Raw genomic sequence first — 26,643 nt, 5'->3', positions numbered from 1 at the left:
GAATAAGCGGAAAGAAATATAAAAAACTTGAAATATTGAAAGTTGCTGAATTGAAACTCATTTTGACTTGAAGCACTTTGTTTTAACAGTTGGAAAATTTCCCTTTGGAGTCACAAACTTTTACATTTTGTATTATAACTTCCACTAGAAACAAAGACTCCTTTCAATTACAAACCAAAATGGAGTCAGAAAGTTTAGATGTACTGTCAGTAGCCAACCCTCTCCAAATTTTTACTACACTTTTCCCAAAAAGGAGGATTTACTGAAGCTGACTGTCTCCTGAGGGTGCGTTCAATTGCAACATCACATAGGATTAGTGACAAGGTAAGAGTCAGCTCAAATGCCAACAAAGGAAACATTGAGCTACTTTAATAAAATTAAGTGGATTTTAATACACATTACAATACAGTTAGTTTTACATGTAAATTCTACCCTAAGACAATGTAAGTGTTCAACTGCAGACTGTCACAAACTAGCAAAATGACTACACTGCGTGTTGATTAATACTAATGCAGACATTGCTCTGCTGGGTATAACACACTGCTCCACCGAGGCGCCAGGAACAACTCCAGAAATCAAATCTAGAATTAATTCTAAATTTTATCCAAAATAGCCTTTTTTTTTTTGTGTGCAGAGGGAAACAGAAACACAGCATTTAGGTACTTTATCTAAACTAAAGACTTTCATGATGTCCAGGAGCTCTTCTACTGGACACTGGCTGGACACAAGCAACCCAACATAATGGACCCAAGAAAAAAAGCAGCAGCCCTCATCTGTGTTCAGGGGACATTTGAAAGAGACGGAAAATAAACACAATGGAGATGTCTACAAGATTTCTTTGGGTGGGAAGAGCTGCAGAAGAAGAGGCCAGCAGCCCTATCCCATTAGGGAGGACCTACAAACTAACTCCAACCCAGCAAGGAGAGAAGGATTGCCAGGGTGGACCAGTGACATAGAAACTCAGGTTTAGGAGGCAGACGGGAAAAACTTGTAGTTTAGCCTCATAAAAAAAGAGCTCTCTTATATCAATGAAGAAGCTTGGTCCTACCCAGATTTAATGTTCCTAGTTACAAAGACCAACAGTGAAGGGAGGGCCCTGCCTATGGCAGAGGGGTTGGAATAGAAGATCTCTACAGCCTCTTCCAGCCCAGACCTTTCTATGATACCATTCTATGAGAAGCAGGAAAGCTGGTCTATGCTGCAGAAGAAACCTCTTCCTTGGGTGCAGGATGTGGAACAGTGTGGAGCACTGATGCTCAAACACACCCTGGGTAGGGAAGCCAAGCAGTGTGGTTTACTGCCAGAAGAAACAAGATCATGGCTTGGTGTGGTGGAAGCAAATGACTCTGTCATTGCCTGGGAGCATGCAGGGGACAGCTAACAAGGTGGTAACAGGAAACAAGATGGGCCCTAAGCCATGAGAATGGTAATGCCATCCACAGCTCCAGAAATGTGTCTCTGACCATCTCTTGCTGCTTTCTGTGTTCACATGACAAACATTTAGAACCACGCTGTCTCTCCTGCTCCAAGACCTGCAGTGCTGTTTCAGCATCTTTACTCTCTGAAGGACCACACACACAAACCAAGGTCCTGCAGGCTCCTCTGGGGCTGTACAATGTCCACCTCCATCCTGTGAATAATCCAGCTGAGCTGCTTTCTGACACATAACCAAGAGCACTTGATGGCCAATCCTTGGCCAGCTCACAGTGCTGTGTCATTCATTAGAGAGAAAGAGGCAGAAATAGGATGAGATCTACACCTTTGGGCCATTCATCTCATAGGCACCTACCACACCAACATCTCCTCCTCCTCACAGAAGGGCTTTGCCAAACCCCAACCACGTTTCCACCTTCTTCCCCCATTTTAACCTGCATAACCTCTACCCCACCATCCCTGGAGGGAGGTGACAAACCAGCCTTCATATGGGGAGATGAGATTCTTTTCTTCTTCAAAGACCTTGTGGCTGCCATCGCCTTTCAAGACCAGGCATCCACGTCAGTAGATTGCAGTGAGCACCACAAAATGGTCTGCTCTGAAGACAGGCTCTCTGCGACACAGAAAATGAGCCATCAGCAGAAGTCATTGGGGAAAAGGGAGGAAAAGCAGCATGGTGTAAGGAGCTGCAGTGCTCACCAGATCTGAGTCCGTATTGGAAGGGCTGTGACCCAGGGCTTGGAGTGTGCAGCCTAGAAAGACTGCACAGCTCAGGGTACTGGGAATTATGGAACGTTATCCTCAGGCTGCTGGCAATGTTCCCTGGGGCAGGGCACAACGCTGACACAGTGACATTAAAAGCACAGCTCCCAGTAGTATCCTGGCTGCCCAAAGCCCTGGCATGAGGCAGCTGAGCTGTCCCAAAGCTGACCCTCCCTGGAGGAACACCACATGCTGACAATCCTGGCACACGGACTAGCAAGGCAGTGTTGAAGTGCTAAACAGATACAACCAGGGAGAGAAACAGCTTCCCACTAATGAGGGGACAGGCAGGAGGATCTTCTCACACAAGGAGAGCTTGCCCTGGTGTCAGCTGAAGTCAGTGTTCAGACAGACAAATGTCTTGTCCACATGGCTGAGTTGCAACAGCACAGGTACACAGTGACCTGTAACCAGGCAAACCTGGGGCACAGTACTTAAAATTACATGCAAGACTACTTCCAAACACCCTACATGAATGGTAAAAGCAAGAATAATTTGGGTTACAGTTTGAATTGCCTTCCTTTCCCACGCTTCCTTGGCAGCTGGTTGTCCTTGCTTCTGCTGCTAAACTTCCCCCTCCTCCATTTCTGCATTACTCATAAATTAGTATCACACACAGCAGCAGGCAGTAAAACACACCAGCAGCATTGCTGAAGGCATTGACTTCAACAGTGGTTTAAGCAGATGTGCTAAGGAAACATCTGGATGATATTACCAAAAAGCTTCCTAGGTTCCCCATCAGATCAACACCTCTGTTTCCTCTGAATCATTACACATAAGAAACAACATAGAACCAATAATAAAAACATCTCAGTTGGACATACAGTCAACTCTCTGTGTCTAGTATCTAGAAATTCACCAGCACTGACCCAAACCCCCAATGGGAGCAGCCAGTCCATGACCCCCAGGCAAGAAGCTTGGTGCTACGCTCCATAGCCAGCAATGACAGGTTTGACTGGTACAGTGCTTGCAGGTTGACCATCTCCATGGTTAATCTTCACAGGAGAAGACAATCCATGAAGATCCAAAGAGGTCAAAAAAGCCTGCAGAACTTTGGAGCCAGTGGTATGCATCTGTCCTGTCCTACCATCCACTGGAGGTCTCAGCGTTATTTCCCTCTTGTGAACTACTTTCCTTCCTCCAGCTCTGTAAAACACATTCCTAGCAGCTCTCAGTTTTGTTGAGATTTTTGACGTGTGGCTGGTAGAGGGAGAAAGGTTGGACTAAAACTCCTTTCAGAATAAAAAAAATACATCAAAAAGATTTAAGAGATGCTTGGCATATTAAAGAAACGGGTGCGTGGAAACTTTTTAAACATGCAAGACCTACAGGACTGGCTGAGGTAAGAGGCATAATTAGCCCAAGGTGAGCTCGCAAGGCAGCTCCATGGTGCCTGGCTCCACAGACGAGGGATGTCACGTACCAGCAGAGGCCCTGTTATCTTCAGGCCTTGGGCTGGCACAGCTGATGGGAGTGTGAGGTTTCATACCTGTACCCACACTTCAAAAATACTGCTGGAAAAACTGGAGAGAGCTCAGAGGACAACCACAAGAACAAACCCAGGCTTGTAGCAAGGAGCTCAAGGAAGTCAATCAAAGAGAAAGTTAAAAGGCACCTCACAGCCTGTAGGTACCTGTCAGAAAAGTGCTCTCAGCCTGCCAGACAAAGGCATGACGAGACCAAAGGTTGAAAGTTGAAGCTCAACAGAAAACAAACCAGAAGCAACGATACCATTTTTCAACACTTCAGGTAATTAACAGAGAGAAAAGTCCTCCAATTGGCATGGCCAAGGATCCAGCACTGGTAACTTTCAAAGTAAGATGGAACTCTTCCACCTTGCTTCTCTTGCTCCCCCAGAAATGGTTGCATTCACAACGTCTGACTGCAGAGTGGAAATTAATTCAAGGAATCTCTGTTATACAGCAGGTCAGACTAAACAAGCACAACGTCCTTAAAGCCTAGAAATCCATGAGGTACTAATAACAAGAGGCTCAACTACTGGTGGTACAAAGAACAAGATGCCCCATTATCAGTGGTTGGGCTTGTAGAGACCCAGACATCCCTGCCCCATCCAAAGGTCCTCTGCATCCATGGCTAACCAGATGTGGATTCTGAAGAGCAGCAAAAGTGTCACATCCATACCACAAGAAGCAAAACAAAATGCTGTTAAACCAAGAAACCCACTCTGATGTTTTTTTCACAGGTAAAAAACCAGAAAAAAATCATATCCAGACCAAAGCAAATTAAAAAAAAATTCACTCACTGGCCAGAAACAAAGCATAATGTAAGAAATAAGCATTTTACAGTGAGAACAATCACTCACTGAAATAACCTGCCCAGGGAGACAGCAGAGTCTCCATCACTGGAGATCTTCAAGGTACAACTGGACAAGGTTGCTACAATCACCTTGGCTCCCTTTCCCACAAAAGACTGAACCAGATGATCGTTTCCAGTCTGGGCCGGTCTGTGGCTCTACGAAAGACACACAAAACTTTCCTGACTACAAGCACTTGAGCCAAAGGAATGAAGCACCCAGTTCTGACACTCTGAAACCACCCATTGATGCTTATCATAATTATGCTTGCAGGTTCTCTTTGTGCTTCTTGGTTCCAGGATCTTCACATCTGCTGGGTTCCTCTAAGCCTCAAAGGCATATCCCAGGATGTAGTCCCTGAATGCATTCTCTCAAAGAGCTGGAAAGCCCTCCCTGCAAAGAGAAAACAAATTTCAGCTCCTGCCTGGTTTGTTTAAAGTTTTCATCATCATGGTACTGGTTCATGGTTGTGCATTTGCAATACCTTCCCTCACTCCTGCCCCTTCTTCCTTTAGGGCTTAAAATGTGGGGGGCTCACTGTTTCAGCCATAGGATTTAAAGGGTAACTAACCTATGGCACAAAAATCAAGGAGCTGCTACTGCTCCCTAGGAAACCTGAAGGCTGCAGTCAGAATCCAGCCTCTACCAGCCCTAAACCTGCACTTGGTAGCTGGAAAATACAGGGGGAACCAGGGATGGGGATGAACTTTTGGGGCTGCAAAGCACAGCAATCACTCCCAAAGACTTTAGGACCATTGGGTCACCCAGCCTGAATCTTGCATAAGGGAGGTCACAAGTTTCATTCCTACCTTTGATTTGAGCACTACTGCTAGTGTTTGCCTAAGCCCCACCTTCCAGGGAGGCATGCAGGCTCCATGCAAAGAGCTCGAGATATGGAGATGGTAAGTCACCTTTTTGATGGCTGGCTCAAATACTTAAAAGCCTTTAGTATTTAAAAAGGGCACTTTAACTCTGATTTATCTGCACTGCATTTGCAGCCAGGGGTGCCTGTGATATAGCTGCTGGCTGAAGGAGATGCTTTGCCTGATTTTCCCAGCTGTTCACAAATCCATCTCCAGAAGAAACCCCGGGGCCTCTCTGCTCTCTTCCCCTTCAGACAGCCTGTCTTCTGCCTCCACCCTTTTTTCTGAATTTATATTAGCCAAAGGAGAAGAGGAGCTTTCAAAGGATTTAGCACAAGTGCCTGGCAGGGAATTGCTTCTGCGGGTGGCTGGTAAGCAGAAAAGAGGAGGAAAGGAAAGGCAGAGCAAACACTTTCATCCCCATTGTTTCCATTCCAAGGTGAAGCCACACATTTCTCCACACCCATTTCCCCCCACCCCCAAACACCTCCTGCTCTCTTACCAGCTTTTCCACATACTCACACATACAAGGCTGCCTCCCCCAAATATCCTCCTCAGATGCCTCACAACCACAAACTCCTGTGACCCTGTGCCACTCTCCCACAGTCTCCTTAACAATAATTATTACCCAAGTTACTAAACCTGCTCCTCAGCGCTCACCTGTCAATGGACAGCCCTAACCTGGCTGGCTAAGCAGCACTCACCACCAAGCAGGGAAACCTGGGCTGAAGAAGATGCTCACAGCAAATGCATCCGATAGAAACAGGGATCACATTCCACTACCCAGAGCTGCATCTGCACAGAGAGCTGCTCTTGCCTACCCTAGCTGCCATCTGCAGCTTATCCCATTTGCATGGGCACAGGTTTCAAGAGCCTTGTACTGAAGCTTCAGCACTTCCACAGAGTCTTTTGTATTCAAAAGGTTTATTTTAAAATTGGGTTTATCTCTAAGCACAGATTAATTTCCAATTTATGTCGGCAAAATAAAGACCAAAATGAAAAACAAAAATGAAAAAAAAGCTTGCCTGACTTGGAAGCCTAAAAATAGACCTGTGTATTGCAAAGAGTGAACTGTCAAGTAAAGGCTGTGGATTGAAGGTTCAAATGAATAATGTGTTTGTTTTTCCTGCTTCAATACTTTCCTGCTGTTATCACTGTACAAATAAGTCAGCACATGCTAATTACTCCGATGGCAATTTCCTGGGAACTGGTACTTAAGTATCAAGCCAAATTTATTGCCAAGCATCACAGACTAGTCCTCCCCCTGTACTCCCAAACAAACAAACAAGCCCAGCTGCCAAATCCCCCTGTCCTTTCCTTCATCACTGTAGACCCACCACTGCCAGCATGGTCCCACTCCTGACTCCAGCCTAAGCTGCCCTGAGGGACACGTGTTTCCTGACAAGCCGGGTTAAAGCTAAGGTGCTCATATAGAACGTAGATCTGGCAGTGCCAGAACCTGGACTTATATCCTTCAAGGCATCCAACATATGAACAAACTGTGGATCCCAAACAGTATTTGTGCAGTAAAGGGGGTTTAATCTCGGGAGCTGAGAGTACAAGCACCTTTTTGCAAGGCACGCACATCACGAGAGAAAGGGTGGGAAATGAAATGTCTGTGAAGTGTTTTTATAAGGCACCCAACAAACCAGTCTCAAGCCCCTTTTAGCCCAAAACCATCCCACAAGGCTAACAGTTTATATTCATGGGTGAAATACATCAAAGAACCACCTAAACAATGCCTGTGGTTTCTGCTGCATTTTTTCTCCCCCACTTGGTATTTATACAGCCATGGATTTGCACTGTAATTCAGTCAAATGCATTAGAGCAAAGATGAAGGAGGAGAGAGAAGAGGGGGGAAAATGCTATTACCTGTGTTACATCCCAAATGGCATTGAATTTCTGTATAAACCTTCACTGCAACCTCAACCCAGATGCAGGCTGTTTGCTGAACAAGCAATATAAACCCAGCATCCTCCTTTGTGGGCTTTTTCAGCTTTCAGACTCTTTTTTTTTTTTTTTTTTGAAGGATGGTTGGATTGCTTTGGATTTATTGTATTATCATTTCTTTTCTGCTTTCAATGTGAGGCAAAAAGTTAAGAGACCTTTCAGATCCTCCCTGGATGAAACTCCATGCATTACAAGAAAGCTTCCAGCCCAGTGAAAACAACTTGAAAGAGGGGCAGTGACCCAGCTACAGGCTTAAGTTTCAGGTCACAACACCCCTGCTCAAAACCATCCATCTTCCTCTGGCCATAAGTTTGCAGCCAGTCACCTCCCATTAGTCCGATTTGTCTCCAGGATTTGCAGGAAAACACCTCTTGGGGACCCAGCTGTTGTTAGCATCCTCTCTTGCACATGAGATGAGATCTGTGAGCTAACAAGGGATGCTGCAGGTACACACTAATGCAGCATCTCCTTGCAACCAGTAATAAGTGCTAAAAATGCATGGACCATTAGGAAAAATAAATAAATAAATAAATAAATAAACCAAAATGCAATTGTAAGCTTTGGTTTCATTTACTCTCAACTTTTGCAAGGAAACGGGTGTTTACAGCCCCTGCCAACCTGGACACATGCACACCACATTGCATGGCAGAATCAAAGCCGTTTGGCTAGCACAGGAGCTTCATGCTGCTCTTTTAAAAGCCCTGGATCAAAGGAAAGAGAGGGTTCAGTGTTACTGCACACTGAGTCAGGGAAACAGTGCATCTCAGGAGTACTACATGCTGGAAGAAGGCTGTGGAGAGGAAGGATGTGCCTGTTCTCCCCTTCTCCAAAAGGGGTTCCCTCAGGCCTATTAGAAATATTCACCTGCTGGTCATAGAATCACAGAATGGTTTGGGTTGAAAGGGACCTTTAAAAGTCACATAGTTCAAGGACCCTGCCATGACCACGGACGTCTATTGTTCCATCCTCACGCTGCAGCAAGGATGCTGGTAAGCAACCCACTGCTGAGATTAGTCAACAGAAGGTTCAAAACCCAGCTCCACACAAGCCAAACAGAAACATGGCTCCTGGGAGGGGGGATCTTGGCTTATCTGGGGCAAGAAGGACAAAAAATATGGCATCCAGCCCCAAGCCTGGCACTCAGCCCAGCTCCTCCCAACCTCACATCTACATGGGGTGGCCTTGCTCTGAACAGATGCTAATAGAGAGCATTAGGATGGGAAGCAAATACAGAAAAAGATGAGAATGTGAAAAGATTTATCAAACATTCTCCCAACCTCTACCATTTTATGCTGATAACTTTAAAAGCAAGAGCACAAAGGAACAACCTGTGTGGGCACTGAGACTTTGCCATTTATCATCATCAACCAAACTGCCCTGGGAAGTAGGGCAGGCACAAAGCCCAAGGAGGTTCCCAGTTCAGTTGCAACTCCCAGGGTTTCAATGGGATTAGGCTGGTGACTCTCCCCTACAAGCTTTCTGGCACTGGGACCATCCCATGATCTTGTTCCCATTAGTTCCTCCCTCTCAGCCGTGCCAGTGCATGCCAGTTTGACATGCAAGACTGCAAACTGGACTGGAGAATCAAATCTACAGAATAACAAGAGAAAGAAAAAATGTCAGTTGGATGTGTTCCCTGCTGCAAGTGTGTTCAGCAACATCTTTTGTTGTCAGCAGCCTGAGACTGTTTTTGGGTGTAGCAGTGCAGAAGGACAGCTAGATATTAGAGTAACACTGCTCAGCTGTGGAAGGAATGAACCACCCAATGCCACCTTGGGCTTTGAGTTTTTTAGTGACTAACTGTATTTTCATGTGCTATCAAAAAAATGGACAGAATTTGCTGAAGTGATCCCATTTCTCAGCTGACTGGCTTACAGTGCGATCCTGCAGCACCAGAGGAACCAGCTAGAAACATTGACTGCAAACCCAGACAAGCTGTTTCTGACTAGGTGCTGAAGAGAGAAGCCCTCAGCTGAAGCTTGGTATACACCAGGGACAATACAGGTGAGCTGAAACACTGTCAAAGGACATGACAAATTCACCAGGCTCCCTGACCAACAAGCTATGCAGAAGTAATGAGATGCTGAGCCCGTCAAGTGCAGTTATCTTCTACTGCCTTGCATATACTCATGTGGGATGGATATGTGTATTTATTTTAGTATTTGCCAAAAGTATTCACACTATGTCCCAAAAAATGCAAATATGTCCTTTGGTGCTCAGAAAGGTATGTCTTGTGGGAAGATTTAAAAAACCCAAAACTTGTTTTGCCTCTCCAGCCTGCTTTCAGACTGACATATCCTGCTATTGAAGAGCAAGCACAGGTAGGGTCTTTATTAATTAGCAATAGCCTTTAAAAACGTCCTGAGATACCCATTTAGGGAGGAATTTGTAGCTCAGCAATGTGAGTGTTCAGATCTCCCCTCAATGCATGCAACTATCCTTTTGTTGCTGAGTCAGCCTCTGTCCTCCACTCCTGCAGCTCTGCAACAAGGTTGGAGGATGCCCTGAACCTGACTTGCTCCTCTGGGTTAGCCAGACTGGGGATTGCCCTCATCAAATCATTTGGGTTGCAAGAGACCTTTAAAGACCATCTACTCCGAACTCAAGTGAGCAGGGACATCAACTTGAGCAGGTTGCTCAGAGCCCAGTCCCACCGGACCTTTAATGTTTCCAGGGATGGCACATCTACCACCTCTCTGGGCAACCTGTTCCTTCCCGCCCTCCCCCTCCTCCTTCTCCTCCTCCTCCAAGGAGATCACTGAGCACCCAAGCTGCATCAGTCACTGCACCCTGAAAAAGCCGAAGTATAAATGACGCCACAGCCAGTGGGAAGATGTGGGGACAACAAGATCATGGTGTTTTACCCAGTAACTGCAGTAACGCTGGGTAGTGCCAAGACAGGAACCACCTCTGGGGAGATTCTGAAGCTCAGATCTCTTCACTTGGTTTGGAGAGGGCACAACAACTCACTCCTTGTCTCTGGCAAACATCACTACCCCTCTTTCACTAGCAAAGTACTCAGTTTGGGGTTTTGAGCTACACTAGGGCCACCAGCTCTGGAAGAACCCTGGGGAACAGCAGCACAGAACTGGGGACTGTGACATTTTCCCTGAAGATGCCATTCACCACCACAGAGTCCGTAGGGAAACTCAGGGCATGGGATGAGATCCCCACCCCAAAACAGGGCATGGCTCTGATGGGGCACCAGCCCAGGGTCCAGCAGAACAGCCCAGCATACTCAGGAAGGGCTCGGCCACCCAGGCACTGCCGCTGCGCCAGCGTTAATCGCCACGCTAAGACTGATAGGGCTGCCAGCCCCAGCCAGCACCAGTGAGAACCAGCCCTGGGGAAGAAACACAGCTCTGTGTCCTGGCTACGTGGAGAACAAAACGAGAGGCACAGCTCACTCTCTCCAAGGAATACGCCCTTCCTAATGAGAGTCGACCCAGGAGCTATGTGGGAGTGGCGCCCATTCCCAGGCAGGCTTCAACGCCACTGAAAGCCAGAGATGGAGACAGGCAGCCTCTGAGAAAAGAGACACCAGTGGGAAATTTTGCTTTGATGCTGGCTCATCAGCTAGCTCCGGCACCAGGAAGGAGGAGGAGGAAGGACTGCCGGCTCTCGCGATGCTCCACTGCATGTGCATACATGCAGAGCTGAGCTCAGCCAGAGATCCTGGGAGAGGGCTGCAGCAACCGCAGAGCAAGTCACCAGCTGTGCCCTGCCTGACTGGGCAACACATGGCTGGCACAGCATGAGCCCCACAGTGGCAGCCAACCACCCGCCATCGGACAAGAAAGACCGCGGAGAAGAGCTGGCACTGCAAGACCGCTATGAAAGGACCGTGTCGTACAACCGTCCATCGTCCCAAGATGTCGGTAGGAAAAACTCCATTATCTGTAGCTAAATCTGGGCAGACTGCAGTGCCAGGACCTCTTCTGATCCCAAAGAGGTTATGTTCCAGGAGACACAAATATTTTTTATCGGCCTGGCTGCTGTTGCTGTTAGTACAGTAATGATATCAAGCATAACTCAGCGGCAACAGCAAGGCTCAGGGTCTTGGATTCACCGCAGCCTTGACCTAACTCTAGAAAGCCAACAGTAGCAGTGGGATCAGAATAAATACAAAGTGATACAATGAAAAAGATTACCCAATTAAATTCCTGACACTTGTATCCTCTCCCCCACCTCCTCTCCTTATCTTTTGATTTGCTACCACAGATCCCAAAGCACTTAACAACTACTTAAGTGCTGTTAGCACCCATCATCATGATGGAGAAACTTCCACTGGGTTGAGCAATCCTGAAATTGCCCAATAACCCGTTGAGCGAGGAGAAAGCAGGACTGGTTGAGCACAAGTCTATCCATCCCTCTGTGCTGTCTTGCTGCAGGGTATGAGTTACCGGCAGGAGGGCAGGGCTGTTACATGGCACAACCATTTCCCAGGATAGGGTGTGCCCCACCTTTACAGGTGCTGGAAAGCACTGGGCACTGTCTCTGCTAAGGGGGTAGTTGGAAATGCATCACTTATTTCTTTTGTTTCGTGTTTGTTTGTTGCTTTCCTCATTATAAATTTCCTGTGTTTAAAGCTCAGGAGCACAGACTTCCTGCAGAGAGCAAGGGCTGTCAGGGCAGGTAGCCCATGTGGCTCAGTTCCTCAGTTAATGAATAAGATAGATACTAGCAGGTGTTTACAAGCAAAACAAAACACAAAAAAATCACCAAGGATTTTTGTTCTGTGCTTACTATCCCCAAACCCTCTGTGTCCAAGGTCTGAGCTATACAACTACACATTGAGGTGACTGAGGGAGGGCATTTCAGAGAGCCAGGAGCTACCAGTGTGTGGACCTTGCCATACAGAGTCCCTATTAAAGCAAACATGACCTTAAGAGTTGTCCAAAGGTTGCAAAGTTGGATCCCTCCAGCAGCAGCAGCAGCAGACACACTGCCAGGGGCTATGGCTCTGATAGTGCTTGATTTGAATCACTCATACAGGTGACCATGGAGGACACACCATGGTAAGCAGGTCCACCCTGACTGGAGGACCACTAAGACTGAAGATGATGCAAAGTATTTCTATTTGCTATATAGTGTACTATCTCCAGTGTACTATCAAGGAACTGCTTCTTCTCAGCCCAGGGCAGTGAATGTGTTAGGTGGAGAAAGCAGACAGAAAAGTCTCTTACCTTGCCACAGACTTATTTGCTCTTCTTTAATTCCTTCACTTGCTCTAGTGGACCCATCTTGTCCATCCAATCCTCTCATCCTCCTCAGATTAATTCATTTGGCCTTCTTGTAAATGCTAAAATTACTGTACAAATGAACAATTAAGGGATTATCATCTAGCAATTGAGGATAATGTGTCAAAGAGTCACACCTTCAGATAGGTCCAACTTAACCAAGAGGACACTAGACAGAACTATCTACTGATGATACTGAAAACTGAGTTTCAAAACTGAGGCTGATACAGAGCATGGAAGACCACCTCTGCCCTAACTCTTGCTGTGGACTATGGGCATGAAGCAGTTTAGTGACTTGACCAAAATCCAGATGCTGGGTATCAAAGCACTGCACCTGAGGATCCCAAACCTGGGAACCAGCGGGCTAAAAAAACCTCTTTACCATTTAACTTTCCATTGCTCAGTCCTGCCAGGAGAGAGGGTTCAATTAATGTTTCAAGCACAAGTGCAATAACAGACTCTGTCCAAATGCATCCCAGCTGCTGAAACGCAATTAGTTTCATCCCAGCTTCTAGGAACAGGCTGTCTCCTCCTCAGCCCTGTGCAGCAGGAGAAACCTTGGGGTGCCCAGCTGATGGCTGGGCCACAGCTAATTAATTGAATTAGGCTGCTTCCATTCTCATTACAAACCCTTCAAAACAGTGTCCTTTAAACAGAGACCTTGAAGCTACTTTCAATAAAACCTTCTCGACATCTCTGTGCCTCAAATCCAACTGTACGAGCTTCTAATAGGTAGACAGAGCTATTGTAGTCACAGTGATCACTTCTGCTGACTAATTCTCCAGCTGCCCAGCCTGTGCACCCACAGCTCACACACAGTACTTGTCTTCTCATTAGGGATCCAGCACTACCAGTCCCCTCAGCTTCCCAGGCCCTTTATGTGAAACTGCAGTGACGGCAGCAGCTGCTGCAAGCAGCCAGGTTATGCAGAGCACCACATTCCTCCTCTGGGAACAGGCAGCATGAATAAACCCAAAATCCGATTTTATTGCATCTTTCAAATTCTTAACAAGCCAACAAAAATTACTGCTGCCTTTTTTTTCTTTGTATTATTATTTCCCATTTTTAAAGTGACAAGGCTTTTAAAATCAATAAGTAAATTTTAGATGCTAGGATACTGTTAGATGTGTTTGGGGATGCTTAATCAGAGTCACCAAAGAAATAATAATAATAATAATAATAATAAAACAACAACAACAACAACAACAACAACAACATGAATTCCCCAGCAGGATATGTAAGAGTGGGGGAGTGACTGTTGCTCTCTTCCCTGCCCAGAGTCAAGAGCAAAAGCACATCCATGAGTCTCTCTGCCCATGCTGGCTGGGGCAGTCCCAGAAAGGCAGAGTGGCCCAGGACATGCAGAACAGGCTCTTTGGAAAGGCAGGACCATTCAAACCTCAGCCTAGGTCATTTTCAGGGCTTAGGGCTTGTCAGGGAGAAAGCAAAGCCTTTTTTTGAATCAGGCAGCTGCCCACAGCAGAGGAGTCTGGGAAGAGCTGTGAGTAGGATGGGAGGCAAGATGGGATGCAGGGCAGGATGCACAGCAGTGGTGGAGCACATCCCAGCGGGAAGCACAGCCCTGCTCCAAAGCATCAGTCTGAGCTTTCCTGGCTCCAGCCTTCCTTCCCAGCACTGTGCCACACACATCTGTGTGGGGAGGGTCCTTTGGCAGAGAGCCAACTCAACAACTCAAGAGGTGCAATTATCATTAAAGCCAAGCAGGCTGGAGCAGGGGAGAGGAGATGCCTCCCTGCCAAATGAAAAGGTTTAATGCTGCTCACATTCCTGCATTCCTCTGCTGAAGTGTAATGAATAAACCCTCACAAACTGCTAAAAATGAAGTGGTTTTGGTTAAGCTTTGCGAGTGTGTGTTTTGTAATCTTACACCTTTGCAGACAGAGAGCCCTGCTATGCTGGTAATCTAGGAGCTGAGGTTTTCCAGAGCTGGCTTGTGTAGCCAGGCAGAGACATCAGCACATGCCTGTTTTATGGGAACAGCATCCCCATCACAAGCAGGGAGATGGGACAGAAAGCACTGGAGCCAGGCAGATCCCTTCCCAGGCAGGAGTGCAGCAGGGGACCAAAGCACACACACAGAGCCACTTCTGATGACAGAGCGGGATAAGATAGCATAGCACTGGATAGGATAGGATTAGAATGGAATTGAATGGAATAGAGTAAAATAGAATAAACCATTTCAGTTGGTAGGGACCTACAACAACCATGTAGTCCAAATGCCTGACTGCTTCAGGAGTGATTAACAGTTAAAGAATATAATCAAAGGCACTGTCTAAATGCCTCCTAAACACTGGCAGGCTCAGAGCACTGGCCACCTCTTTAGGAAGCCTGTTCCAGTGTCTGACCACCCTATTGGCAAAGAAATGATTTATGATGTCCAGTCTGAGCCTTCCTTGATGCAGCTTTGGACCATTCCCACACATCCTGCTACTGGATCCCAGGGAGAGGAGTTCAGCACTCTCTTCTCCCCTTCCCCTCCTCAGGAAGCTGTTAGAGAGCAATGAAGTCACCCCTCAGCCTCCTCTTCTCCAAACCAAACAAGCCCAGAGCCCTCAGACACTCCTCACATGACATGACTTTCAGCAATTCCACCAACTTTGCTGCCCTCCTTGGGACACATTCAAGGACCTTCACAAACTTCTTAACTGGTGGGGCCTAGAACTGCACATGGAGCTCCACCTGAAGCCACACCAACACTGGCCAGAGCAGGATAATCACCTCTTTTGCCTCTCTGGTTCTGCTATCTGGTTTTGCCCATCTGTGTTTGATGCACCCCAGAATGATGTTACATGCAAATTTTTCCCTGTCTGCACTGGTTTTTCTGCAGAGGATCCTGTCTGCGTCTGGAAGCAATAATATTACTTATTCAAGATTTTACTGAAAAAAGTAGTGGCTTCTTAGCCAAAGGTCAAAATCCATATGTCCCTCTGCTTGGCCTTGGCTTCTCCAACCTGCCTCTGTCAGCACTATCTCTCATCTCTCCCTTCCTGCCTCTTCATCATCCTCCAGTTCAACTCCAGATTTCCCTCCCCATGGGCTCTGTGGTTCAACCCATGCTCTCATCCTTCTCTACCTCCCTTTCACCTACACCAGAAATTTGTATTGTTATGGTGGTCTGCACCCTCCTCAATGCAGACTCTCTTCTCTACTCTAGACTGGTCTCCTTATGTTTGAAAGTAAGTCTCAAGACATCTTTTGAATGCTCTTTCATCCAGCATCCAAATCTGCCATTGTCATTGAAGCTCTTGCTTTCTCTCATCACAGCCAACACCCTTCCCTGTGACACATAACTTCTCCTGACCAGCAAGAGTACTACCACATGGGTCATGGTTTCTATCCCACCTCATCTTCTCAAGGATAGCCCCTTTCCTTATCTCATCACACAAGAGCTCTGTAACTCTCAATGTTTATCCCAATCTCTACAGTACCCACTATTTGCTGCTGACTCTTATAATGTTGACTATTACGTAGGAACTTGGTCTCCTGGGCCAGTCAATGGAAAATGCCTTTGATATTGAATGAAATTTTTTCCCTTCCTGCCCCTTGTCTGGTAGAAATTCATCTCAAATGTCTGCCAAACTACTTCAGTGACTTCCTCAAAACTCTCCTTTGCATGACATTTACAAGAAAACTCAGAAACTGTGAGGCTGCTGGTGTTCTGAGACATGTCTGTCAAGATGATCAACAGTGTCCCAGTGTTTTTATTTTATTCTCCCATATACATGTACCAATCACAACCTCCTGTCATTGATCCAGACCATGAGCTTCCTGGGGGGTGGACAGCCTTTGATTCAACATTTGTACTAAGGACAATAGACTGAGGGTCATGGTCAGTGCTCCTATTGTCACAGTGGGGAAAATAACACTTTTAAAGATCCATCAAGGTCAAAAGATACCTGATTGCACTAGGTATGATCCCCAGGCTAACAGCAGACAACATGACCAAGAAGTCCACTTGCATAATGTTGTCAGGAAGGCACAAGTTACTTGAGGACAGTTCACAGGGCACCAAGACCCAGGTGTCCTGTTGCTGCATCTGCTTACAACAACCTTGGGATTGGGCATCTACTCCATCTACTCTGGGCAACCTGTTCTACCATTTCACCAAACACATCATAAAAAATTGTCTTCCTTTTATTTAGTCTGAATTTATCATCTTTAGTTTAAAGCCATTATCCTTTATCATTACAGGCCCTGCTAAGAAGTCTGTCTCCATCTTTCTCAGAAACTTTCTTTAAGTACTGAAAGGCCACATAAAGATTTCCAGGAGTCTTCTCTTCTCTATGCTGAACAACCCCAGCTCGCTCAGCCTGTCCTCATCAGGGTCACTTTGAGACTGGATGAGCTGGTCTGGATCCCTGAATCTTTGCCATCCCTCCAGGTTTGTCATCTAAAGGTGACCAACACCAAGCATCCCTTGCTACTGTTTGGCCCCAGGAGCAGGAGCAGCCTTGAGCAAGACCTCAGAGTGTTCTGGTCCAAACTCTGCTGTAGCTCCAACCTCCACATGTGCACTGGCATCTCTGCTATCCAATCAAGAAGATGGCCAACTGGCCAGGAAGACAACCTGTGAATATCACATTTCACACCCTGGGCAGCTCTGACATACAGCTTCTACCAAACTGGAAGACACAGGGGGGAGAAAAGCAAGCCCACATGGAGGTGACTTTCCCTCCACTGCCCAGGAGAGACTTGCAAGGCAAGCTTTTCCACCAGGCTCCAGGGCTGGCCACGCCATTGGGCAGGGCCGAGCTTGCCCTGCTTGGCCACCAGTGCCAGCAGCCCCAAGCAGGACCCAGCAGCCCCAAGCAGGACACTCTGACTGATGAGAATCCAGCAGCCACATGGGACCTGTGCTCTGCAGCCCAGAAAGGAGATGCTCACACAGCAGGAATGGGTTTGCTCTCATCCATTAGATGAACTTGACCTGAACTAACACTGCAGTGACAGAAGCCAGGCATAAACCACAGACCTTACAGACTTCAGACACACAGGGAGAGCTCCCCTACCTCCTTCAGTGCTTCTCACTGGGGCTGGGCTGCATCTCTGCAGATTCGGGATTGATTCGTTCCATACAGAGGGACACCATCGCATCTGCACTGTGCAACACAGGCCCTGCCTTCCCTGCTGGGAAGCACTTCCCATGCTCACATCAGACATTTTGCACATGTGCACATGAAAAAGTTTCTTGGGCAAGAGCTTGTGCCCACCACCTTGCAATCACCCACGCTGCAGGTCAGCAACAGCACTCTTGATCAGGGTTTCTCCAAGGACTGAAAGGCTGGAAACACTGTTCTCTGAGAAACAGGCAAGACTCTGCTTGGTTGAACACAAACAATTCCTTTGTTTTTATTAATGTTCCAATTTCACATCACAGGCATTTTCAGGCTCCCTGTGATTATTTTGTATATCCAGTGCTACACAGTTCACAGGCACAGCCAAGGGCGAGAAGGTCACTCCAAGGCTCTGATGAGTAGGGATTTCACATGACCCAAGTGAGATGTGTCCACCCAGACATGTGCAGACAGACCTGGGCTTGCTCTGCTTGTGCCTAAAGCTGACTGGGACTCAATTCATTTTAAGACAAAAGCCACAGAGCCACATTAGTACAGCACTCTGCCCAAGCTCATATGACCAAAGTGGGTGCCTTGGGCAAACACCAACAAGACCTTTGATTTTGCTGTCCACAACAGTTATATGAGAATGGAAGGGTTATAAATCACCAACAGCATAGAAAATTCCTAATAACCGTAACTGGTAACTATTAGAAAGAACATATTTAAGAGAACAAGTGTGCTACTCTACCCTGGTTGAATGATGGATTTCAAGCCATCTGGTCCTTGGGCAAAAATATTCCATACTGCATGGGTCTGTGGAAAAAACCATAAAAAAATGTAATTTAATTGTCAGAAGGCTTCAATTTATTTGAAAGGATCCTACATCTTCATTAAAACAAAAAACAATCAAACAAAAAAACAACACATTTAGAAACTCACAAGGTGAGAAAGGCTTGGAAAACCAGTTAGAGGGTGCATAATGAAAGGAAATCCACTCTTGGGTGGAAAGAGCTGTTAAAAACCCAATCACCCAAACCCCCCACAACATCAGGGACCTCACTAGTATGGTTTGTGAGAAACAGTTTATGCAACAAAAATGAAAGTGTTCAGAAGGAAGAAAATGAATTGAAATTTAGCCAATACAAAGATAAATGTGAACGTACAAAGAAATGCTTTAATATTCTGAATGATCATTAAAAGCCACAGTGAGAAAACAACCATTCCCTGCATCACAGTATCCTCATGTACAAATGGCACCTGGAAGCACCCTATAACCCATCCAAGCAGCCACCAGGCTCAATCACATTTAGCTTGAATGCACCAGTGAACAAGAGAACAAAGCATATTTCTACATGTGTAAGGGTGACAAGACAACGCTACACTGAAATGAAAGAAGCTGATGGTCTACCAAGCTCTCCCCTTCTATTGAAATCAAATTTTACCATATGCCAGAGGACTTGGGTTACTTTCAAGATAGAGGGGAAAAAAAATCAATGGCCGCCTATCTATACCTCAGCGCTTCCGGGACTCTCAAAGCAGCTGGAGAGAGGAAAAAACCTATTTGGAGAGGGGGAAAAAATACACAAAACCTTTTCATCTCTCTAAGTGATGTGGATGCAACCTTGATGGGTGAGGTGGACTGGGTTGAAAGCTTCACAATGTGTGCAAATCTAACACTTCATCACCGAAAAAGACCAAGTAACCTTTCCTCACTTCCTAAAGCCACTGCTGGCCCTGATGCTCACCAAACCTCTGCAGCTGCTGATGCACTTCATTGTCCAGCAGGAAGCTCACTCAGTACAGACACACGCTGAATTTCTACCAGCACAGTGAGCTGTGGGTGGATCAGTGCTGGAGCAAGTGCAAGGGCTGAGGAGAGCTGGAGAAAAGAGCACTGCCATACTCATGGTGGCAGGAATGGTGACAGCCCAGCAAATCCCAGCACAGCTGAGCACACAGCCAACAGCAGCAGAGGGGAGGAGTGGACAAGGAAGAGGAGGAAGAAAGGAAGACGGTAACAAATAAAACATTTCGTTTTGGGGAACTGCCTCTAATTAAAACTCCAAAGCAAACACAAACTTGGCAGCTGGAGAGAACAGTGCTGTGTTCTGTTTTGGATTTGCTTGGCATTTATCAGCTTGGTTGGCAGGACACTTGTTAAGCAGCTCATCCTAAGGGAAATTCCTCTGATTTTCCTAAAAATTCCAAGCTGCTTCAAACAAACAAAAGCTTTACTCGGGTATTGCCCATAGCCGGGTGTCCTGATCAGATAAACACATTTATTTTATCTCCGAACAAATATTTTGCCACTCCCTACCCTCTGTGTGAAGAAACCAACTAAGGGAAAGGAGGACACCTGCTTAGTCCAGGAGAAGAGAATCTGGATATGCACACATTGCTTTGGAAATTGCACAAAGCACTAAGGTGGCAAAGAAAAGTAAGTGAACAGACAGGAATGTTACTCTTGGCCTGGGTACTGGCTCTGGTACCGTGAAGCTCTGGTTGCTCCTGGAGGTAGCTGCAGCTGGTAGCTCCTGCCTTGCAACCTGTCTGTGCCCAATGCTGGGCTTTCTCTTCACCCTTTTTGAAGTGATTTGCCAGAAAAGGCTCTGACAGATTTGAGCTGTGGCTCCAACGCTGCTATGTCAATCCAAATTAGGGATGCTGCCTCCTGATTCATACCCAAAAGAGGTTTCACCTGTACAAGGTGATGCCTAGGTTTCAGAGGACTCTTCTGGCTGTCTCCATGCAGGGGGGGAAACACACCCCATACAGAAGGATTGCACTGAGAGGGGTATTGCTGGATGAGAGCTGGTATCTATCACCACTGCTATCCCTATCCCTTGGGATATCAGTGAGGGAAGTCAGCATGGCAGAACAAGGCTGATGTGTTGCACAGAAGCCCATGATGCTCCTACCCAGATGCGTCAGCTGCAGTGCTGGGAAATGGAAAGCAACCTAGGAGGAGGAGAGGGGAGAGCTTGCACAGAGGAAAGGTACAGCAAGCAGGAAATTTGGACCTATTGCCAGTTTCCAAAGGGGAGGGTTCAGTCACATGAAGTACATGTTGCCCCTGCAGAGCTTCACCAAACTCCCAGCCTCTGCTGCTGATGGCCCCAAGGGGCTGACACTTCAATGCTCAGCACTGCAGTGCCCTGACAGGCAGCAATACTTTGGGGCTCACATGTATGTCCCCAAGTCCCTGCACCCATCACCAAGTAGTCTGCTGGACATCCCACTGGAAAAGTATCAAAGTGACATATGTGCCATAAAAATAGCTGAAATCGGTACTCCTACCCCTTTAATCAGCTTTTAATTCCAAGTACATGAAGCACAGATGCTCAGCGGGAGTTGTGCTTGAATGCATCAGAGGCGTGAGAGGCTTTTTGGTGGAAATCTTTCTTTTTTCAACAAGTATCTTTGAAATCAAAAGCAGCCTGTGGAAAGACTTGGGAAAACCCAAAATAACAGCAGTGATCCAACTGGCATGCACTGCTCACCACAGCAAAGGCAAAAGCACTAAAACTCAGTGAAGTTACCAGCACACCTTGGAGGTTTGTAAGCAAACAAAAAGTGAAATAAGCACACAGCAGAAAGACTCAAAATTATCAAAAGAGATGGGCAGGAAACAGAAGGAGAAATGGAGAGAAGGTAAATATTCCCTGATTGTACCAGCTTTTTGTATGGGGCCATCTCAGTAACTTCCTTCAAACAACAACCCTATTTCATTAATACATCCCAGCACACTGGCACAGCCCAGCCACCTCTAAAACTTTTTATACACCCCTGTTTTATCACACTAAATACCAGAAACTTATGGGCAAACCCCCTGGCAGGCTCCTGCCCAGAAGGCAGAAGACTCAGCACTTTGTCCACGGAGCTCTGGCAGATGCTCCAGCTGTGGGTCACTATCCTGATTTCAGACTCTTGGAAAGACATCAACTGGTGTAAATGGAGTGTTGTAAAAAAAGCTGAGCTCATCCAGGGAAGATTAAGCCCTTTTCAGTCTGGGAAGTCTCCCACTACATATTTTTAAATCACAGTCATGCATGGGGAGGAACCCAGGCAGAGGGCTGGAGCACCAGCCCCTGTGCGTACGCTCCGTGGCTGAGCATCGTGGGGAAGAAGAAACAGCCCCAGCAGCCTTACCCAGCACCAGGTTGTTTAAGTTTTTAACTAAAATGGTAAAAGCAGAGGTGGGGATAAGGGTGGATTCACTGCAAACTAGGGGTATTAACCAGCCAGAAAGAAGGTACACTGCAGCCGCCTCCTCCACACCATATAGTACCCCACTATCATGCCAAACTCACATAGTTGGATTAGTGATGAACTCCCTGTGGAGGTCAGTGAAGGAGCAGGAGGAGGTGCTTCAGGCACCTGCAGCCTGTGGTGCAGCCCAGGGTGAGGCAGCTGTGCCCCTGCAGCCCATGGAGGACCACAGGGGAGCAGAGATCCACCTGCAGCCTGTGGAGAAGACCCTCACCAGTGTTGGTAGACGAGAGAATCTCCTGCTACTCCTCCCAACAACTTTATTCACCAACTGCAATGGTGAATATCCCAAAGCTCAGAGGGATTGTCAGCACTGATTCAGAGGCCTGTGAGGTATTTCCACATGATTTTATTTTTTACTGGCTGCATGTTTCTGGCTAAGTCAACAAATCCAGTCACTGCTGTTACACATTGTCCTCAGTCTGACATTTATTTTTGTTCATGGTTAAAGAAACTGCAGTTCTTTCTGATTAACTCCACAGAAATGCCTCTTACTCAGATAGGAGTCTCAAAGCTGGCTTGAACTAATCAGCAAATTGGTTTTAAACAATTGGGTTTTGAGAATGAACATCTTCTAGCACCCAAAATGCAATTCTGAGGCATTTATTTGATTTCAATGTTATTTTTTGTCCTACCGTCCCCATCAGGTTAATCCCAGACAGGACAGAAACGTCACCAAACCTGGCCAGCCCATCATGGTATAACCCAAAATAGCACAATTAATTTCCCCATCGAGCTTTTCTACCAAAGCAACATATCCTGTTGCAGTCTTGGCTCTCTACATGCCTTGTGATTCAATTTTGAAGGAAAGAAGTTCACAAGGAAGCTGCAGGAATTAGTGTAAATCCCAGAAGTGCATCCTGCAAAAGGCAGTAGAGAGGACCCTAAAGCTGACTGCCCAGGTCAATGCTTTGCCATAGAAATACAGAACCATGAACTGTCCTGAGCTGAGGGGACTCACAGAGATCATAGAGTCCAACTCCTGACCCTGCACAGCACAGCTCCAGGAGTCACACCATGTGCCTGAGAGCATTGTCCAAACACTTCCTGAACTCTGGCAGGCTTGGTGCTGTGACCACATCCTGGGGGAGCCTATTCCAGTACCAAAACACCCTCTGTGTGAAGAACTTTTTCCAAATAGCCAACCTATACTCCTCCTGCCCCAACTCAGCTTCATGCCATTCTCTCAAGTCCTATCACTGTGCACCAGAGAGATCAGTGCCTGCCCCTCTGCTTCCTCAGACTTGCAGCAGGTTTGGCCAGCTGGCCAGGCACAGCTGTTTGCTGGTGGTCCAATACAGGACAACTCATCCCTTAAAACAAGATGAATGAGTTTCAGCAAGTAAGCAGAGACTCACTGACAGAGGGACACAAAAATGCCTAAGAAAGACTTGCAGCACATAAAGAAAGCCAAGGCTGTCAAGCCAAAGAGTTGCACAGTGCCCTTTCATACACCATTCCCCCAAGTCTGACAACAGAAGAACATGAGGCTGCAGCTGGGCTTTCATGGGAGAACAGTGCCTGTGCTGATGGTTTTGATTTGGCTCAGGGTCAGAGTAGCTTCTCAGTGGGAAAACAGCCCTAAAGGACCCAACACAAAGCACAGTGACTCTCTTCTCCTCTCCCTTTGTCAAAGCATCACTTGAAGCAAAAGCCTGAAAATGTGTTACCTGGGAAAGCAAAGCAACCACATTAGGGAGCGAGAGCACAAAGCACACAGTGACATTTACAAGTGAGCTCGAGCTCACTCATTTGTATTTCAAAGGCCAGGTTGACACAAGATATTTTTCTTGTTCTAGTTTTGGCTGTGAAGGGAATAATACACAATTTTGAGTGCTACTGCCACTGTGTCAGCTTTCCTGCAGAGTCAGATACAACATTCAGCCTTCCTTGCTTGGAGAACATAAGGACCAATCTTGGAAAATTCCCCTTTGGCTGACATAGAGAAAACCAGTTCAGAAGGCTTGCTCACATCCATACAGTCACCAACCCATCCTCACCTTCCTAAGGCTCAAGTGAATGAAGCTAATCCTGTTGAGTGTCTCCCCTCCTCCAGTAACTTCACACTATGAAAGTTTTCCATCTTCAGAGCTCTAGCTAACTGATGGTATCACATTTAGTGACAAAACAGGCTCAACAGTTTAACACCTTTCTGGCCTCCATCACACTGTAAGATGTCCTCCTTTGTAGTAAAGGACCAGTATTTCTGATACCACCACCAACAGCAGCTCCATCAGCACTAATCAGGCACAGCCCTTTTGGTGACAAGCCACAGTGCTCCTTAGACCAAAAGCTGTCCCTTTGGCCCAGAAACTCGGTGTAATACTGAGTAGAAGTCCAGTTTACAGCCTTCCCTGTCATGTCAGACCTATTGAGACCCTTGCTGGAGGTAGCAATATCCTGCCCTGGCATAACACCTGTCTCAGCTGACAACCCTGAAACTGGGAGCCAAGGTACACAGTACACTTACCTGCAATAACTTCAGCCTCACATCCTCCTCCTAATAAACACCCCACTGTCTCAAAGGAACAACCCATCCTCCCACTTTTCACCTCACATATTTTATGCCTCTGTTTTCAGGTCATCAGTCCAGGAACTCCAGAGCTTCTTGGAAATCTTTACCTGCCTACAACAAAGCCCATCACAATTCAGCTGGGCAAATATGTAAAACTGACAAAGCCACAATGAGCCAGGTCTCCACCCCCTTGGTAGACACTATCATGACAATATGGAGGCCTTAAAGTGATGCCATCATATAACAAAGACCATGAATTTCCCAGCAATAGAGATCGCCCTCTTCTAAGCAGGATCAAAAGACGTGAACATTATGTGGTCCTGTTGCTCCGCTGGTTCCCTCAAGTCAGAGTTGACCACAAAGTTTTATTCTTCTTCCATGAACGGCTGCCACAGTTAATTCTGGCTCTTTTCCTGCCCCCAAACATATTGGCACTGTCACAGTCCTTCTACCCAGTTTTTGGGTCCATGCGTGTGACCCAAGCAGGTACACAAGGAAGGCAAAATAGCAAAGTAAGGCAGGTGTTCAAGAAACTGCAGGGGAATCAATTTGCCCAATTAGTTTGCCATCCAATGCAGCTTCTCACACTGATCTTCTCCACCCACACACACGTTCCACCTCTGCCCTGGCTGCTGTTTCCAGTTTTCATCCACACCCGTGATACTCTAGTCATGGTCCAATATGTCTCCCCCTCTATTTCAGGGCAGTTTTACCCCCATTTTTAAAGCCATTTTCTCCATATGCACCTTGACCACATTTGTGTACCCATGCTCACTGCACACGTGCAGCTCACAAGTGTGTGTAAGACAGGGATCTGGAGACTTCCACCCAGCAGCTCCAAAACCCCCACATCCCTCACCTGCAGTCACCTGCAATGGTGCTCCATAGTTTTCCTTTGCCTGGCTGAAGCAATGGCCTTGCTTGGGAATGAAGGGAAGCAAGACAGAGAGACCTGGCAATGGACTGGTTATACACAGCAGATCCAAGCCAAGATCCCACCACAAAAGTGAGAGTTATTTCCTTGTGACAGCACAGACAAGACAAGCTTTATATAAATCACATACAGCAACGCATACTCACATAGAGCTATACGTAAGATATATATACAGTACACACCAAAATAACACCAAGGAGTATGGATGCCAAAGAAGGGGTAAAATTAGTATATTAGAGAAGTGGCACAATCTTATAAGAGAATGGAAAAAGGGCCTATTTTAAACAGTAATGAACACATTTCAAAAATATTGGATATTCTTGGCTTGGAGCCCTACATACCACAACATACGACAATCACATTAGATTGAAGAATGAGAAAAATCAGCCAGAAGGTCCATGGGAGATCTCCCAAGAAAAACAGGGATTGCATGTGGTAGGGCGCTGAAGCAAATTATTTCCCTGGCATCACAGAGTGCACCAGTGTTCTGTCTAGTCCAGCCCGCTGCTGAAATGCAACTTTCTGAGTCACACAGCCCTTACATGGCAAAAATTGGCAAAACCTCAGAAATAATTTTTTTTAATCTATTCCTTGAAGGTTAGTCCAACATTAAGGAGACAAAAAGCAACGTTGGCAGAGAATACCAGGATGCCATTTAACTCAGAGAAAGCTGAAATGCCAATAATGTAAATTGGAACTAAATAATACTGTTGTTAGCTCAATGATTTCATAACAATCAAGTTAAGGAGGAAAAAGGAGATGGAAAATAAATGAAAATGGGCTGGACAGTTTTTACCACAATTGGATAATGTGTCCAAGGGCATTGAAGGAGTCAGGAGCATCCTAAGGTTAGGAATCAACCCTGAGAAGACTTAGCAGATCCTCTAGAATGGAAAAACTAATAAATGCAAGGTAGTACTTATCTGTAATAAAGCCTACTATAATATTAAACAAGAATTAATTAAATTCAAATAAAGGCACTACATATATTGATCAATAATAAGTGCAAAATGTATTCAGAATCACAGCACTAAAAAATTAAGACCTACTACCAAGATGAGGGCAAGCATGGTGATTTGAAGATGCATCCATTCCGCTCCACACTTTATGGACATCAGGTCTTCAATGCAATACCTTGGGCAAAATACCCCCCCAGCACTTTCTGAGGAGAAATCTGTGCCCGAGACACCAACACAGCTCTGAGCATCATTTGCCCGTCTCAACTTACAGGAAAAAGTTTTCCTAACTTTCCCATCCTTTTTGACGCCGTTTCACTGGATTATT

At 46.3% G+C, this 26,643-nt stretch overlaps 1 long non-coding RNA gene across 14 annotated transcripts in view; it reads right to left on the bottom strand.

Moving 5' to 3' along the window:
* The window catches only part of LOC132337933 (uncharacterized), a 131,086-nt gene that overhangs the window by 38,506 nt on the left and 65,937 nt on the right, over positions 1-26,643 (bottom strand). For 6 of the 14 annotated variants that reach the window (XR_009489309.1, XR_009489303.1, XR_009489300.1 and 3 more), the window contains 3 exons: positions 18,390-18,454; positions 12,510-12,634; positions 4,520-4,903 (listed from right to left, as the gene is read on the bottom strand). This is a non-coding gene — a long non-coding RNA (uncharacterized LOC132337933). The remainder of the gene's footprint in view (positions 1-4,519; positions 4,904-12,509; positions 12,635-18,389; positions 18,455-26,643) is intronic. The other 8 variants (XR_009489310.1, XR_009489314.1, XR_009489315.1 and 5 more) reach the window with 6 other exon arrangements.

The sequence above is a fragment of the Haemorhous mexicanus genome, chromosome 1, assembly GCF_027477595.1.
Source record: "Haemorhous mexicanus isolate bHaeMex1 chromosome 1, bHaeMex1.pri, whole genome shotgun sequence".
Lineage (NCBI taxonomy): Eukaryota > Metazoa > Chordata > Aves > Passeriformes > Fringillidae > Haemorhous > Haemorhous mexicanus.
This window is presented reverse-complemented; position numbering and strand designations above follow the sequence as displayed.